This window comes from Marmota monax, unplaced genomic scaffold (assembly GCF_021218885.2).
Source record: "Marmota monax isolate L192 unplaced genomic scaffold, Marmota_monax_Labrador192_F-V1.1 WCK01_AAM20220418_F8-fsc00141, whole genome shotgun sequence".
NCBI lineage: Eukaryota > Metazoa > Chordata > Mammalia > Rodentia > Sciuridae > Marmota > Marmota monax.
Window position 1 is genome coordinate 4,189,292 of NW_026692981.1, and position 16,331 is coordinate 4,205,622.

At 46.9% G+C, this 16,331-nt stretch overlaps 1 long non-coding RNA gene across 12 annotated transcripts in view; it reads right to left on the minus strand.

The window, feature by feature from the left end:
* The window catches only part of LOC124097927 (uncharacterized), a 291,392-nt gene that overhangs the window by 85,762 nt on the left and 189,299 nt on the right, over positions 1-16,331 (minus strand). For all 12 annotated transcript variants that reach the window (XR_009227522.1, XR_009227520.1, XR_006853409.2 and 9 more), the window contains one exon: positions 5,648-5,766. This is a non-coding gene — a long non-coding RNA (uncharacterized LOC124097927). The remainder of the gene's footprint in view (positions 1-5,647; positions 5,767-16,331) is intronic.

The following is a 16,331-nucleotide window of genomic DNA, read 5'->3' on the forward strand; positions in this document are numbered from 1 at the left end:
AGGGGCAGAACCATCAGGGAAAGCCCAGCCGGCCCGAGGAGGGAGGGCTGAGGCTGGTGGCCTCAGGGCTGCGCAGGCCTCTGCAGGATGGCGCCTTCGGGTTTGCTCCACACACAGTCCACGTGACCCCATCTCCCTCCCTCTCAGGGTGGAAGCCATTCACTTGAGGTGGCTGGGGTCTCTTCCCTCCCCAGGACAGAGCTTAGGGACAGCTGTGAAGCCAGCAACGTCAGGCCACAGTGGGTGAGGGAGGCCGGCCTCAGAGGCATCTACACACACTCCCCTCTCGAGGACAAGGATGTGGCCAGTGTTGGTCCACTCCTGCTGCTATAACAAAACCCCTCCGACTGGGGAGTTGATCAATGAAGAAACTGATTCCTTGGAGTTCTGGAGGCTGGGAGGCCCACGGCCAAGGAGCCCGCCTTGGATGTAGGGCAGGTGTGAGCACATGGGAAGGGAGGGCTGCAGCTGCATCCACGGGTGGCCCCTGCTGTCCTGGGACAGGAGGAGCAGGGCAGTGCCCTTCACCTTCTTCATAGCAACCCTGATCCCATCCATGGGAAGAGCCCTTCCGACCTGTGACCTCCAAAGGCTGTCTCTGAATGCAGTGGGCAGTGGAGATTAAGTCACATGTGGCCTATGGAGGGACACTACAGCAGCTAGAAGAGGCAGGGTCCTTTCACGGGGACCCTTTCTGAGTGGCCTTTTCTACTCTCTCCCCAAAATGTGCCCCTTCACACCGTGTTCCCCTGCACATCTGTCTTGGGGGGAGGTCACTCCCAGGGGCCCCTCAGAGGCAGGAACTCAGTCCCCTGACCACAGCCCAACATCTGGCACACAGTAGGTGTTTCATGTGGATGAAGTCAATGGACTCTCCAGCAGTTTGGCTGTGAACATGCAGCCTCAAGTCACACACATCAGTTTTTCATGGGTCCACTTTGAATTCCAAAGAGTTGACACATCAAAGGAACCTACATTCAATCAGAAATCATTCTATGCTAGCACTGGGTCTTAGTAGGCACTTCCGAACCTATAAAAGTAGCCCTGATTTGCTCCTAAACTTCTTTATTTCCCCCCGATTTTGACATACTCTGTTTTAATGAGTCTTTCCTGAGTAACTGAGTAACCCCTCACTTTTAAAACCTTCACAGGGACACTGACCCTGGTACACAAACCCATTCACAGCCCTGGGAGATGCCCAGGATAGACTCCTGCTCTCCCCGTGCCCTCCCCTGGTCGCTGGGCCTGCTGTCCTTGGCCGTCCTAGTCCGATGACGTTGCCTTTAAGCTTGCTGCCTGGGTCCAGCCAATGTCAGAACTTCCCCCACTTGACTTCAACCCTGCTGTAGATGCCGAGCACCCAACCACAGGAAAATAGAAGGAAATGGTAGGAAATGTGCCCTGAGGGCTTCTGCAGCTTGGAGTTTGGTCTGATCCTTCCTCATCACAGAAGTGCAGAGGAAAAGGATCCATATTTAACAGAATAAAGACGCTTCAAAGACAACTTAGGGTTAGGCCAGATACTGATGACTCCAGCCGTGGAAACCGAGTCCTCCAAACAGATAACAATCAAATTCTGCTCTCTCCACAGCATGGAATCCAAAGTCACAGAGGCAGGCTCAACCCTCAGAGGCATATTGCAAAGAACACAGAAAAACTGTTCTTCCTGAAGCAGCCCACACACCTTAAAATCTAGAGAAGGGAGCCCCGAGTTCTGCCGATGCGTCCTATAACCCCGGTTCAGCCAATTCTCCCTGTTAAGGGACAGACAGTCCCTGTCCTAGCTGCCCGATGTGCCCTGAAGCTCCAGAGCAGCTGCAAACACCAAGTGCATCCACTGATGGACCCGGCTGTTCCTATAAAACTTTATTTACACAAACAGATGACACAGGCCAAGGCTGAGCTCACTGACATCACCAGTGGCGTTAGACTGTGTGAAACCGCTCTCTGTTGTCCCGCCTGGAGCGTGGTTTGTCTGCCAGCTCTGCCTGGCCGGGTGGCTCAGTAAGGGACAACAGGAACCAGGCTCTCCTGGGACCGAAGACCATCAGCGCTGACTGAAACGTCTCCAGTATGGATGGAACCCAGGCCCCCGCTCTACAGTAGCCCAAGTCTTCAGAAATCGCGTTGTGTGTCCGCTAGCGGGACAGGTTGGAGATACACAGAAGGTAAGTCTGGTCTGGAAATCAAAGCAGCACTCCAATCTGCATATAGACATGGAGGCTGACGGACTCAGTCCCCACACTACCTGGAACAGTTGGCGAGGTCACAGAGATCAAAATGCCTGAAAAAGTCTATCTCCAGAAGAAATCTGCACTGAACGGGATCTTATGGCTCGTGTGGAGGAACCCTTTAACGTACACAATAAAGAAATAAACTTTAAGGAAGAGAGGAACTGTCACTGGCCCGACATCACAGAGCTAGGATGTAGGGCAGGTGTGACCACATGACAGTAAACCGTAAGCTCTAACCAGGAGGCACCACATCCGTGTGGCCCAGCGCTGAGTCCTCAGCTTTGACCCTCCTTCCTGGCCCCTAACAGGCAATCAGGGAAGACTTGTTGCATGAAGGGATAAAGAATTAAGGACGACGGAGGGAAGAGAGGCCAGACCGCGAGCTTTCCCATCGAAAGGTGCATAGACGAATGCATTCTTAGTTTCAAAAGAATATTCTAACTTTCATCCTGATGTTGAATTGTACATTTAGCTCCTCAGACACCACAGTAAACTGCTGAACTACAGTGAGTGGCTAAAGGAGAGGAAAACCACTCAAGGCAACGAATTCCGGCCTAAAAAATTATTAATGCACCATGAGGATCTGTTGTCTGGAGCATCCAGGATGCCTTTCTCTCACACCAGGACTCAGTTGCTGACACTGTCTGCCCGGGGTTTCCCAGGATCTGCAACACTGTAAGCCTGGTTGCTCAGAGGGGTTGTGGCTTATTGCATGTCTCTGCAGCTGTCTATCCATCACCCCGTGACTTCAGGGCATACAGAGCAAGAGGCAGGATGCACTCCTGACTGCTCCTAACTGTTCCCCTTCCAGGCTGTGGAGGAGGGTCCTCCTCAGCCACCCTCAGCCCTGAAGTGCCCCCCTGCCCCCCCCCCCCAGCTCCACAGTGGAAGGTCAAGTGGAATCAACCTGCATGCCTTTCACAGGTGTTGGCCTTTGAAAAGGAATGCAGACTTTGAGCTCCATTTGTTTTCAAAATACTGCTTTTTCTTTGAACTCCAACGGAAGTTGGAGGCAATTTCACAGCCACCCAATTTTTATATGACTTTTCAATATTTCAACTGTCCAAGAACATGTCCTTAAAGAATCCCACTATAAATATCTAGAGATATTTTTTCTGTGGAAAAGTCATATATGACTATGTATACCTGCATGTATATGTGTGCATACTTATTTTTCCAAGGATGACAGCCTTAATTATGAGTGCCAGATTCTTCGATAGCCACTCTGGCCAGACTTTTCTCTGCTCTAGCAGTGACCATTCAGTAGCAGGAGAAGGTCCTGCTCTTTAATCCCTTAGCTTTGTAAAGAAAAACACTACCAAATATGTTTGGCTAATGCACAGAAGTTTTGCAAATTTTGCCAACTGTTGCAACTTAATAAATGAGATTAAGTTGATCATTTACAGAATAATTAAAAGGCTTTAAATATATGACCTCTGGAAATCAGTATCTTAGATAACACTTTCTCAGTTCTTCTGTTATTGATACAACATTCTTCTGAAAAACAAGATTCATACTGAACTCACAATGAATTCTGAAATCATACTGAAAAGAAATACCAACACAAGTACTTTTCATTTTACTTCAGCTATACCTCATTTTCCAGAGTGGAAGCACACAAACACACCTTCATAGAACTGAAATGCCGGATTCAAAATAAATTCAAAACATTTACAAGATAAATTCAGATATCTGAAGGGGTTTTCCCACAATTAAATTTGCAGTGCTATCAACAAAATCGGCTTATTTTAAGATTGCCTGCCCAATATATAAATTTCCCTTTGTGTTTGAAATACTTTTATCAGATAAGATAGCTTTTGTTTAAACTGCTATTTTCAGAATTTGCTTTGGGGGTTTTGAATGCACACAGCAGAGTAACTTGAGATTTCCTAGCCTGCTTTAAAATGTGTTTCTTCTGTCTGTTTGTATTTAGTAATTTCCTGTCAAATAACCTCACATAATTAACTTTCCTTGCTCCAACCTACTTTTTTTCCTATTCCTACTTCCTGAGGACGGTAATAAAATGCTGATTACATTGGGCTGTTATCTGCCTCCCTCCTCCCGCCCCTCCCTTGCTCCCTTTGTCAGAGCCCACACAGGTTTCAGCAGTTCCTGGGCGGGGAGACCTGGACCCAGCAGGGCCCAGAGCTGCCTGTGGGAATCCCTGATGAGCCAGCCCTCTTGCAGGGGTAGGAGGTGTGTCTGGTTCTACTCCAAAGTTCCATAACTGAGACCAGCTCCTGCCTCCACTGTTCCTGGGGAGCCTGGGACTCCCTCTCCTTTCCTTCCTCACCAAGGACGGTGGTGGCTGGGAGCAGGCCATTCCAAAGGCCCGGGACAGGAAGCAGACCCAAAGCAGTGACCAAGTTCTATTCATAGATAGGAACAGAAATTAAAGCAGGTGGTTTCCACGGCACCGGGCCTGTCGGTACATGCTACTTCCTGATGACCCATCCTTCGTGTCTCACGATACGACTTTCCAAACGTGTGTGTGGGCTTGCAGAACACCCCGACCCATCACCTTCAAACGCACCAGGACCCGCTCCTACCGTCATTGACACATTCAACCTCCAAATTCTCCCTTTCGGGAGGGTGTCCTCCACATGGTAGTGAGGTTTTTGATTTCCATGATTCTTTCTTTGTATCTGACCACTGTGAACACACCAAGCCCAATAATTCTTTGCTGTGCTGGGGCCTGTGCTGGGGACCGTCCTGTGGAAAGTCTGGCCACACTCATGGCCTCAGCCCCCTGGAGGCCAGTGGTATCTTCAACCTCTAATCCCCACAAACAAAAGCATCTCTGGACACTGGCAAGTACCCCCCCGCCCCCCACAGGGGAATCACTTTTGATGACAATCACTGATGTACATTAAACTCAGAACAGAAAGCTGCTTCCCTGAGCGTCACACCCACCATGACAAGTGGTGAAATAAATAAATAAACAGCCAAGCCACCTCATCAAGCAGCGGATTCCATCTAGAATTCCAGCAAGGTCTCCATTCTGATCACCAAACCAAACACACAATGATGCCACCTTCACTTCATGACAGTGGCTTGAGATCACAAGTGACGTACGCCATGGTCCCCAAACCACTGCACAGACTAAAGGAGAAATCCCAAGACACAGCCCCCATCGACATCCTCATGGCCCAGAAATGCCCTCTGGCAGGAGAGGCCGAGCCACAGGCTGGGGGAACCAGAGTGCGAGCCGGGGTCGGGAACCTGATCTGTGCTGTCCTGGGCGGTAGCCACGAGCCATGGCTCTAGGGACACAGCCCCCATCCCAGGCTGGGTCACGCCGAGGTGGGTGCCCCAGAGTGGAGGAGCATCAATGTGGGCACCGCTGGCACACACGGAGGAGGGTGTCCCTAACAGCACTGCTGATGGCACAAACGGAAAACACAAGGACCCACCGTGGGGAAGGCTCCATGTACAGTGGCACGCGGGCCTGTGACATCCATCCAGCCATCTTCTCGGGAGGAGCCTGCTGCTGCTGCTCCAGGCCACACGGAGGGGACTCGGAAACAGGATTCTGGAAAAAGGAGAAGTTTCAGAACACGGGCATCGTTATTTGGAAATCCCAATTGAATAGTGCAGTTGAGTAATGATCACCCATGGCTGCTAAAATCATATAAGGACAACCAGAAGTTAGGATCCTCCTGAAGGAAAGGGAGGGAGGACATGGATCAACCCAACCAAGCAAGCCTCCCAACCAGCGCTGTGCAGCGACAGAATTCCCTGTAACAACGGGAATCTCATCTGTGCTGTCCTGGGTGGTAGCCACGAGCTACAAATGGCCAATAAGTTTCTGAAATGTTGCTGGTGCAACTGAGGAACTAAAGTTTCAGGCTGTGTGTGTGTTTGTGTGTGTGTGTTCCTGGTGATTAGAACCCGGGGCCTTGTACACGGGAGGCAAGAACCCTACCAACTGAGCTATGTAGCTTAAAATAATCACATAGGGCCCATGTCCATTTATGGGACAGTGCAGTTTGACATCTAATTACAACTTATAGGACATGCAGAGAATAAGAGAAAACAATGAGATTAACAAATTGAAACAATGGGAAGTTCTGTAGCACATTCTTAACAAATTGAAAAAATGGACAGAGGCGGGGGAATCTGTGGGTTCATAGAAATCTAAGAGACAGGGTAACTGACTCAATACACAGACTTTATTTAGATCCAGATTTTAAAAAAAAGTGTAAATAAAATTAGGACCACCAGAAATGTGAACACTGACGGGCTATTTGGAACTACTAAGGAATGCTGTTAATTTTATAGATGTGATAATGGTACTGTGTTTATGCATCTAAAAACAAACTGTCTTTTTTAGATAAACATTAAAACACTTGCACATATTCCAGTTGTGGAGGGGAACAGGTATACCTGCCACTAGATGGACCGTGAATTGACCAGAGTGGGCACAGAGCACAGGAAGGTCCACCACAGTGGCCGCCCTGCCATAGTGCAGGACTTGTTTCCCATACACAAAGTTGTGAAAGTACAAGGTTCTCGTTTTACTCAAAGGCTTCACTTTTAGGAATACATTTCCGTAAAACATAAATCTGGAAATACATGAAGTGATTGGCATTGCATTTAATTTGCCCATTAATTCAGGCTAGTTTGTCTCAGTGTTGTTTGCAGATACAAAAAAGTAAAAGTGCACTAACAGGTAAATGGTACACCCACACCATGGTGCATTACTCAGCTGTAAAAAGAATGAAGAAATTCTCTAAATGTGCTAAATTTCAGTGGGAATAAAAAAGGGTAGAGTTTCATGTGTATAAATATTCTATGTATCTTGCAATCTGTGTGAATGCATATATATGGGAACAGATACAGCCACAGGAACTTGGAAAACAGGAAGAAATCCACAACATCTTCATGGTACTTCCCACTAGAGGTTGGGAAATTTTGAGAGGCAGATTGGTATACTCTTCTATCCTCCACTACATTTCAAATGTACGATTTTAATACAAAAAATTATGGTAACATTATGGATAAAACACAATATTTCCAACTTTGTATGAAAAGTGCTAACCAATGAACTAAGATAATAATAATAGTAGTAACAAAGTTGAACTAGAAATAAAAACTTTGAAGCTCATATTAGTATATGTTATCTACACAGACAATCAAGAGAATCTAAAAATCAAAAGAATTAGGAAGAGTTTAATACGGACCTTGTATACAAAATGAACATTAAAAATTGAGAAACATTGTAAACCAGTAAAATCATACAGAAAACATAACAAAAGCAAAAATGAACTTATTCACGATAGCAACACATAATATAAGATTCTTAGAAATTCAACAAAATATGTATAAAATTACTCTGTTTAAAGATAAATGGAAATCACAGTAAGTGGAGATAGATATTGCATTCATGAATAGATTCGAAATTGAAAAAACAATCTTAACTCACCTCAAATTAACCTACACATTAAATGTAGTGCTAAAAAAACCACCTGTTGTGTGGGGCGTATGATACACCCGTCTTAAAATGTCTATTATCCAAAAACCAAGAGCAAGTACGAAATTGTACAAGAGCAAAAAACTGGGGAGACGTTACCTACAAGGGAACAAAACTCCACAAAGCACAGTCACTGGACAGGTGACCATGGGACAGGATGAGACTCCCGGCCAAGGTTCACAAACACACGGAACTCCAGGACACGGAGGCGTCTCTGCAAAGCCTGAGCCTGAGGTCTGGGAAGACAAGACAGACGCTCTCCCGGCAAACACGAGAGAACTGGGAGCTGGCGAGGAAGTCCCTGTGCAGTGGGAAAGACGCGCGCGTCACGGGACGAGCTACAGTGCGCCTTTCCATGTGGTGGGCTGTGACAGGTCAGGGTCAAGGACGTGTGGGTGACCATCAAGAGGTGTAAGAGGGGATCTGGGAGCAGGACAAGACTGCCCTTGGTTAACAGTGGACACAAAAAGGAGATGGGGAAGCCGAGCTGGATTTCCACTAGAATCCCTGGAATCCAGAGGCGAGTCCACCCCACCTCTGCTAAGCGAGGAGCAGAAACACAGCAACCAGCTGGGCCCAGCCTGTGCAGTCAGCTCTGGATCCCATGCACTAGCCATAGGATGGCACCCGCTGCTGTGAAGGAGCAGGAGCCCTGGCACCCAGCTCTGGGGTGAAGCCCCCCTGGGAAGGGCACAGCCTGGGCTCCTGGGACTTCAGGTTCCGCACTTTTACTAGGATCCTGAATACTTCCTTCGCCTCCTCATGCCTCAGCGTCCCCACGGGTGAAATGTAGATAAGAATAGCACTCCCTCGCAGGACTAATGTGAACATTTAAAAATTTAATATGTGCAGAGCACTTAGAAAAGTTCTCAGAAAACACTGAGCGCTCAATAAACGGGAGCGGTTCTCATTACCAGCCTGCGCGCTCAGTGCCTCTGGGCCCTCGTCCTTGAAATCCCTGAGCCTCTGCCTCCTTCTTCTGAAAACATAATATCCCCGTCTTCATAACATCACTGGGTGGTTTGTGGGAGAAAATAAAAGGGAAAATGGCTTCATAAATGGCCGTACTGCGGCCCCAGCAGTCACACAGCTGCGTTCTGTTCTGCTGTCTCTCAAAGAACTGAGAGCCCTGGTTTCTGTAGAAGTCGATGCTGGTGAACTCCTTGAGTGGCCAAGAACTTCGAGCAGCAATTTTCTTTTACAAAATGAGCTGCTCTTGGTTCATAATAAGAAATTAAAGGAATTTTCTCCAGAACATTTGCACACTTATCAGCCAGGTGCAGTGGACGGTGTGCAGCCATTGAGATGTCTAAACAGTTTAGCTGACCATTAGCAAGGAGGAGCGTGCTCACACCCGCTCATGCAGCTAGGAGCTGGTCCGGCTTCCCTGCAGAGCGTTCTGGGTCAAGTTGAGCTTTCTTTATATTGCTCCTGATTATTTTTTTAATTGTAGCAAACTCAGGATAAACTTTTTGATGAAGTTTCTTTTCTGAAAACTCATCTCAGGATATGGGAAGAGACGGAGGCTAAGGGAATGCAAAAGCAAAGTCAGAGGATACAGATATAGGAAGGGAAAATGGGTTATTTTAAAGTCAGTTTCCTAAAATAAACCCTCCTTGGCACTCCTAATCCACTCTCTAGGCTGGCTTCAGATTACTTAAAAAGAGGTTAATTGCTTTGTGGATTAGTCAAATCTTCCATTCCGTTGACTAGTCACAACTTTCCCGGTCTCTTTTACTTCTGATAATTTTATTGATTGTAAACCTCCTTTACCAAAGCACACAGGGAAAGGGGTCACAAGAAGGAAATATATACGTGTGTGTGTGTGTGTGCGTGCGCGCGCGTGTTAGTCTTGCTTTCTATTCTCAGATAGTTCTGATAAAAGTTTAGAAGGAGGAAGAAATAACTAATAGCTAAAAACAAGGGCTTAAAATTATTTGAGTTAACACGGGTTTAATAAATAATGCAGAGCATATCACCATCAAGAAGCGGGTCCCGTCAGTCACTTTTTGATGCCCAGAGACAAAATCTGAATGTTAAATGTGTGACACGGCATGCGTTTTGTTGGAGAGGTAACTGCTGGTGTTATAAGTAGAAGCTCAAGACAAAAGATAGCTAAGAACATCAGTACCTGGGGCCCGGCCCTGGGAGAGAAGTCAGGAGGAAGCAGCCCGAGGAGTCAGCCAGAAACATCCAGCGGATGTGGGAAAGTACCCTCAGACCCCAGAAGCTGATTTGGGATGCCCTGCAGGGAGTTATTTCTATCAAATGGCTGGCTCAATCTTCCCATCTATCTGATGATTTAAAAAAAAAAAAAAGATCTTTACGTCACAACATACATAGAGTTAGTCCCAGGTGGACTGCAGGACTTCGAGTGGAACAGAGAACAATGAGGCTTCCAGAAACTGGCATGGGAGAGAGGAAGAGCCTCCTACACAGAACACAGAAACACCTCATCGGAGAGAAGACGAATGATGAGTCTGACTATACGAATATTCAAACCTTCTGTTCACCAAAAGCCAGCTTTGTGAGCACAAAAGACAAACCACAGAGTGGGCAAGGATATTCGAGACTCGCATAACTGTCAAAGGGCTCATTTCCAAAGCATACAAAGAACTCTCAGATGTCAAAAGGAAAAATAAAATCCAACCCCCAAAACAGGCTGAATAAGCTCTTCAGAAAGAGGATCTCCAAATGTCCACTAAGCACCAGAGGAAGCTGTCAACTTCATTAGTCATTAGGAAGAAATGCAAATCAAATCTAGGATGAAATGCTACAGCACACCCACCAGGGCCGCTAACGTGAAGGACGGATAATGCCAAGCACTGACGCAAATGTAGGCAAGAAGATTCATGTGCTTCAGTGGTCGGGCAAAAGAGTATAGTTAGTTTCAAAATCTGCTTGGCAATTCCTATCTTAAGGAAATGATCACAGATACAAAAATTTCTAGGCACAGTATGTCATGCAGCATTATTCATAATGGTGAAAAGGGAAAGTTCAACAATAAGGACATGTAACTTATGGCAGAACGGCTCAGTGAAATATTACACAGCTATAAAAAGTACACTTGTGACGCCACCTCCGTGGCCTTTTGCCAATGGCCCCAGAAGTAAAGAAGATCCGTCTTTCATAGGAAGATGTGCTTGGTGTTCTGGTCATCATGATGTGACAAAGATAGTAACAAGCATGGGCTGTGCTGTGCTCCATGGGGTATTTTAAGACTATGGAGTCTATTTCTACCCTCACACAGCTGAGAATCTTGGGTACCACATTCAGTACAGGATCAAAGCCAAACAATAAGATGGAAATGAACTGTGCATCTATGATGCTGAGCACCATCACTCTTTTCCTAAGCTCTGACCTCTCAGGGGCTTGGAGGCTGGATTGGGCTCTTTCCAGGAGAGGCACTCTGGGAAACTGGGAGACGGCAGCATCCACTGCTCTCCAACTCCGGTAGCCACAGATTTGTGCACAGTCTTATGACCCATGTCATGAAGTGGCAGCAGCAGTGAACCGTGGCTCCCATGGGGACTGAGTGACAGTACTGGGCGGGGAGCACAGTCTCTTTCCTTGGAGGTCATCACTCCCTGCAGGCCCTGATCTGGGTGAGCACCAGCTCGCTTTCCATTGGTTCCTCAGATCCTTTGGACGATTGTGACCTCACTCTCCACTTCTTTGCATTCAATCCTTCTCTGCTGGACATAAACCAGGCTCAGTTTCCCTGACTGACCCCTGACTCAGAGTGACCAGGAATTTCTGCTACTGGTCCCTCTTTGAAAGAGGTGAAATCTTCCTAGACACACACACACACACACACACACACACACACAGCTTGCTCATTCCACACCAACTCCTTTTAGCTAATTTTACCATGATCATGCGTTTTCTGTTCATTGTAAAGACTGGAACAAGATAACAGAAAAATTAAAATTTCTATCTCCAGCATTTGACAGAGATTCATACTCTCTTGGACTAGTAATGTTTATCTGTAAGAACACAATAACACATTAAGTCCAGCACAATGTCCCCAGAGCTGAGGACGGTTCTGTCACCACTGCAGGGCTGGCCGGGCTCTGAATTACCTAAGGAAATCATGGTTGTGCGTAGGAGTGTGCGGGTGCACACACACATCAATATCAAATACCCTTTGAATTTTTCTCCCTATCTAGGTTTACATGATAATTTGATACATACAAAACTTAACTAAATTTCACGATAAAGCACCTAAAACTAAGCACAGAAGTAACGATGCTCCCAGGACCATCACTCAGGACTGTGCAGCTGGGGAGAGGGAGACAGCTGTCCCCAAGCTCAGGCAGGACTGGGTGGGACTCCTGGTCTCTCTCTCTGCACTGAACTACACACCTGAGCAGAAGACAGAGTGGGAGACTCGGAAAAGCAAACAGCATCAGGCAAATCACAGAAAATGCCTGGAAACAAAACTATGATCAACCCCCCACCACCCCACGTTCCACCTTCGGCCTCCGGTCAGAACTTGAGGCAATGAGAACCCTGGAAACAGTAGTGATGGGAACTCTAGTGCTGGCTCATGCCGCAAATGAAGGACCCAAAACAGGATGAGTCCGGATCCCTGGCTTGGTCTTGGGGTCAGCTCTTGTGCCCTGGACCCCACACAGTCCCAGGGCAGCAAGAGCAGAGACCGTAATGATATGTTCATGGAGGGGAAGCTGCTCCCCAGCTGCTGGAGGACCCAGGAGGCCAACCTCCTCTGCTTTGGTCCTCTCTGTCATCCTGTCCCTAGGGTCCAGCAGAGGCTCAGATAAGGACATGCACAGCAGAACCTGGAGGACCAACGAGGGGAGCCCCGGGGAACCAAGAGCATCGGGGAGCGTGTCAACAGGAAAGTGGTCCATAAAACTGCTTATGAGTTGCAGAGGTCATGACCAAACCATAAGGCGTGGGTGAGACTGCCATTACACACCAAGGACTTTGAGGACAGACCGACCCCAAGAGGTCCCTGACTGACCGTAAGTGGGGGGTCCACTCAGAACAGAGTCAAGATCGGACCCCAAGGACTTTGAAAAATCAACTGAAATTGAAAGCACCCCCTGTGGATAGGTTAGAAATTGCAGCCTGATCCTAACCCAGTCGAATGCCTGCCTTAAAACAGAAAGAAAAAAGAATCCACACCTTCCTCACGACTCGGCCTAACAACGCGATCTTGAATGTACCCCGGAAAGTTCCCAAGATCACTGTACACAGAGAGCCACGAGAACTTCAGCTCCCACAGGAAGAGGCTCCACAGACTCTCCAACACGGCACGGAGGCTGAAGTTATGGGGAGATATTCAAAGACTCGGCCGCGACACTGAAATGCACTGACATGATACCTACAGCTGAATGACAAATCATGAGCATTCTTGAAATAAATGTTTTAATTAAAAGTATTAGCAAGGAAACAGAAAATATACAGTGGGTTTTTTTTTTTTCTTTTTTGTCACTGTGACCAAAAGACCTGACAAGAACAATTAGAAGAGGAAAATTTTACTTGGCTCATGGTTTTTCAGAGGTCTCAGTCCATAGGTGGCTGACTGCATTGCTCTGGGCCCACGGGGAGGCAGAGCATCATGGCGGAAGGGCGTGGTGGTGGAGAAGCATGGCTAAGGGTATGGTAACCAGGAAGCTCTGCTCACCAGGAGCAAAACAAACCCAAAGGCGGGCCCCCATGACCCATCTCCTCCAGCCACACCCTCCCTGCCCAGAGCCACCCCAGTTAATCCATTCAAGTGGATTGATGTACTGGTTAGATTAAGGCTCTCTTAACCCCATCATTTCACCTCTAGTTTCTTGCATTGTCTCACATATGAGCTTTTGGGGGACACCTCATATCTAAACCATAATAAGAAGAAATCAATGAAAACCTTAAAACGAAAAAGGCACTAATCAAAATTTGAGATTCACTGGATGGACTCAAGAGCAGAATGAAGACTGATAGAAGATAGAGTCACTGGACTTGGAGAGAAATCAACAGACTACAATCCAACCCGAATGAGAGAGAGGAGAAGGTTGGGAAATCAAAAAACCAGGCTTCAGAGATATGTGACTCAATAACCAGAGACCTAACATTCATGTCCATGAGGTCACCAAAGCAGTCAAGAAAGAATGTGTGCTAAAAATATATGTGAAGAAAGAACACAGGAAAAGTTGGCCGTTTAGCAAAAGATATGACCCTATATAGTTTGAAGAATCTGAGCAAACCCTAAACAGGGTCAACCCAGAGAACCACAAAACAAACTGCTAAATATGAAGGACACCAAATTTGGAATGATGAGTTCCAACCCTGGAGAGGATGGCGGCTTACGATATCACAGGGTGCAACCAATGCCACTAAATTGTTCATTCTAAATGCTGAAGTGGCACGTTGTATGTGTATTTTACAATTAAAACCATCAAGAAATAACTTTCAAAGCAGCTAGCTTAAAATGATTTGTTCCGTATAGAGAAGTCTTCAGAAGGACCCCAGATCTCTTGTACAAACCGTGGAGACCAGAGCAAATCAGAACCCATTCTTGAAGACCAGTCACCCCAGACTTTATCACCATGAGAACCTCTGTCAGGAATAAAGGTGAATGAAGGCAATCGTGGAGGAAGAATACTTTCAGATTGGATTGCAGAATTCTGCATCGGCAGAGTTGCTAGAGGAAGTTCTTCAGACAGAAGGAAGCTGATACCAGAAGGAACCGTGACTAACCACCGCATCAAAGGAAGAGTGAGTGAGATGAGCAGTGTCTGGCCCACTGAAGCAGACCCGCTGATCCTCCTGAGCTCTTCAAAGTGGGAGTGAAGGTCAAAATCAGAAAGGGCCTGATGGGACTCCTCTGCAGGTCAATGTCCCATGAAGACAGCACTGGCACAGAGGAGGACTCACAGAGGGACCGTGAGGGGTGAAGACTCCGTGCCCGAGGAAGGGAGGCACTATGAACCACAGGTGGATGCTAAAAATCCCACGTGTGTCGGACTCTACGGAGCAACACTCAAACGCTACACAGAGACACGAAGGTCACAATCACAGTCATCTGGTTGGTACAGAATGCTAGAAATGTTCAAGGAACCCAAGTACGGCAGCAAAAGTAAAGAAGAAGAAAGAAAAAAGAAATGGAACGGTGGATCTAAAACAGAATCTATCATGATCATATTACACGCACACCACCTAGACACAGAGCTAAAAGTCAGCGGCTGTCAGATGGGATTGACAAAAGACAGTTTGTAGGGGAGTGTAGCTCTGTGGTAGAGCGGCTGTCTAGCAGGCCTGAGGCCCTGGGTTCCATCCCTAGCTCCACAGACAGATACAATTCAATTATACGACAGCCATAGAAAATCACTCCAAATATATTTATGTAGGATTGGAAAAGATATGATGCAAAAACAAAAAAATTTAGAAAGCTAGAAAAACAATCCAATTTTTAAAAATGGCAAAAGACAGGGAGAGACATTTTAGCAAAGAGGCTACACGGATAATAAATGAGCACATGCAAAGATCCTCAGCACCGTCAGCCATCAGAGAAAGGCAACCGAAACCACAAGGTGACATTACGACACCCCCTCTTGGAAGGGTGAGAATAAAACACAGCAGCAAAACTTCATTCTGGCAAAAGTGCGGAGAAACTGGATACTCATCCCCGGCTGGTGGGACAGACACGAGTCAGCTGCTCTGGAAAACAGTTTCTCACAGAATGGGAGATCAGCAAATCAATCAGCAATAAAACTGAACAAATTATTGAAACACACAAGTCGGATCCCTCTAGGGAATTTACACAGAGAAGAAAGACAATCTTTAAAAGTCACATGCTGGGTGACTCCGTGTATATAGCCTGTTTGGAATGACATGATTATAGGAAAGAGCAACAGATGAGTTGTTGCCAAGGTCAGGGTCTGGGGGAAGGGATGAGCCTGGCCATCACAGGACAGGACAAAGGGCCCTTCGCATGGGAGCAGCTCTGTACCCTGACTGTGATGGACACACAAAGGTGTGGCAAGATGCCCTGAGCTGGGGAGACACACACACACACACACACACAGTACATGTAAAACCGGGAGAACATGAACAAGATCAGTGATTTACAGGAACAGCTAGAGATTTAATATCAACATGAAAAAACCAAACCTAGTTTTTTTTACTATCTGTATTATCTATTTTGGGGGAGGGGGAATACCAGGGATTGAATTTGGGGGCACTCGCCCCCTGGCCCACATCCCCAGTCCTATTTTGTATTGTATTTAGAGACAGGGTCTCACTGAGTTGCTTGGTGCCTCGCTTTTGCTGAGGCTGGCTTTGAACTCGCGATCCTCCTGCCTCAGCCTCCCAAGCTGCTGGGATTACAGGCGTGCGCCACAGCACCCAGCTATGTGTATTATCTTAATATTTGAAATCTTATCTATGCGTTGGGATTCAGCCCACATACACTAGGAATCAGGAGACGGAGGTCTCTGGAACGCTCCAGTTGTCTGGAAATCGCCCGCTCGACGGAGTCTGCCCACTCCTGTGCTGCCAGCACAGTGCGACCAGGAGAACCAGGTTCTAGAAATGCAAGCTCCTCGAAGCTTAGAAGTCATCAGAAATGACTGTTTTTTAATAGGGCCTCTTTACCCTCATTTTTCTCTTCC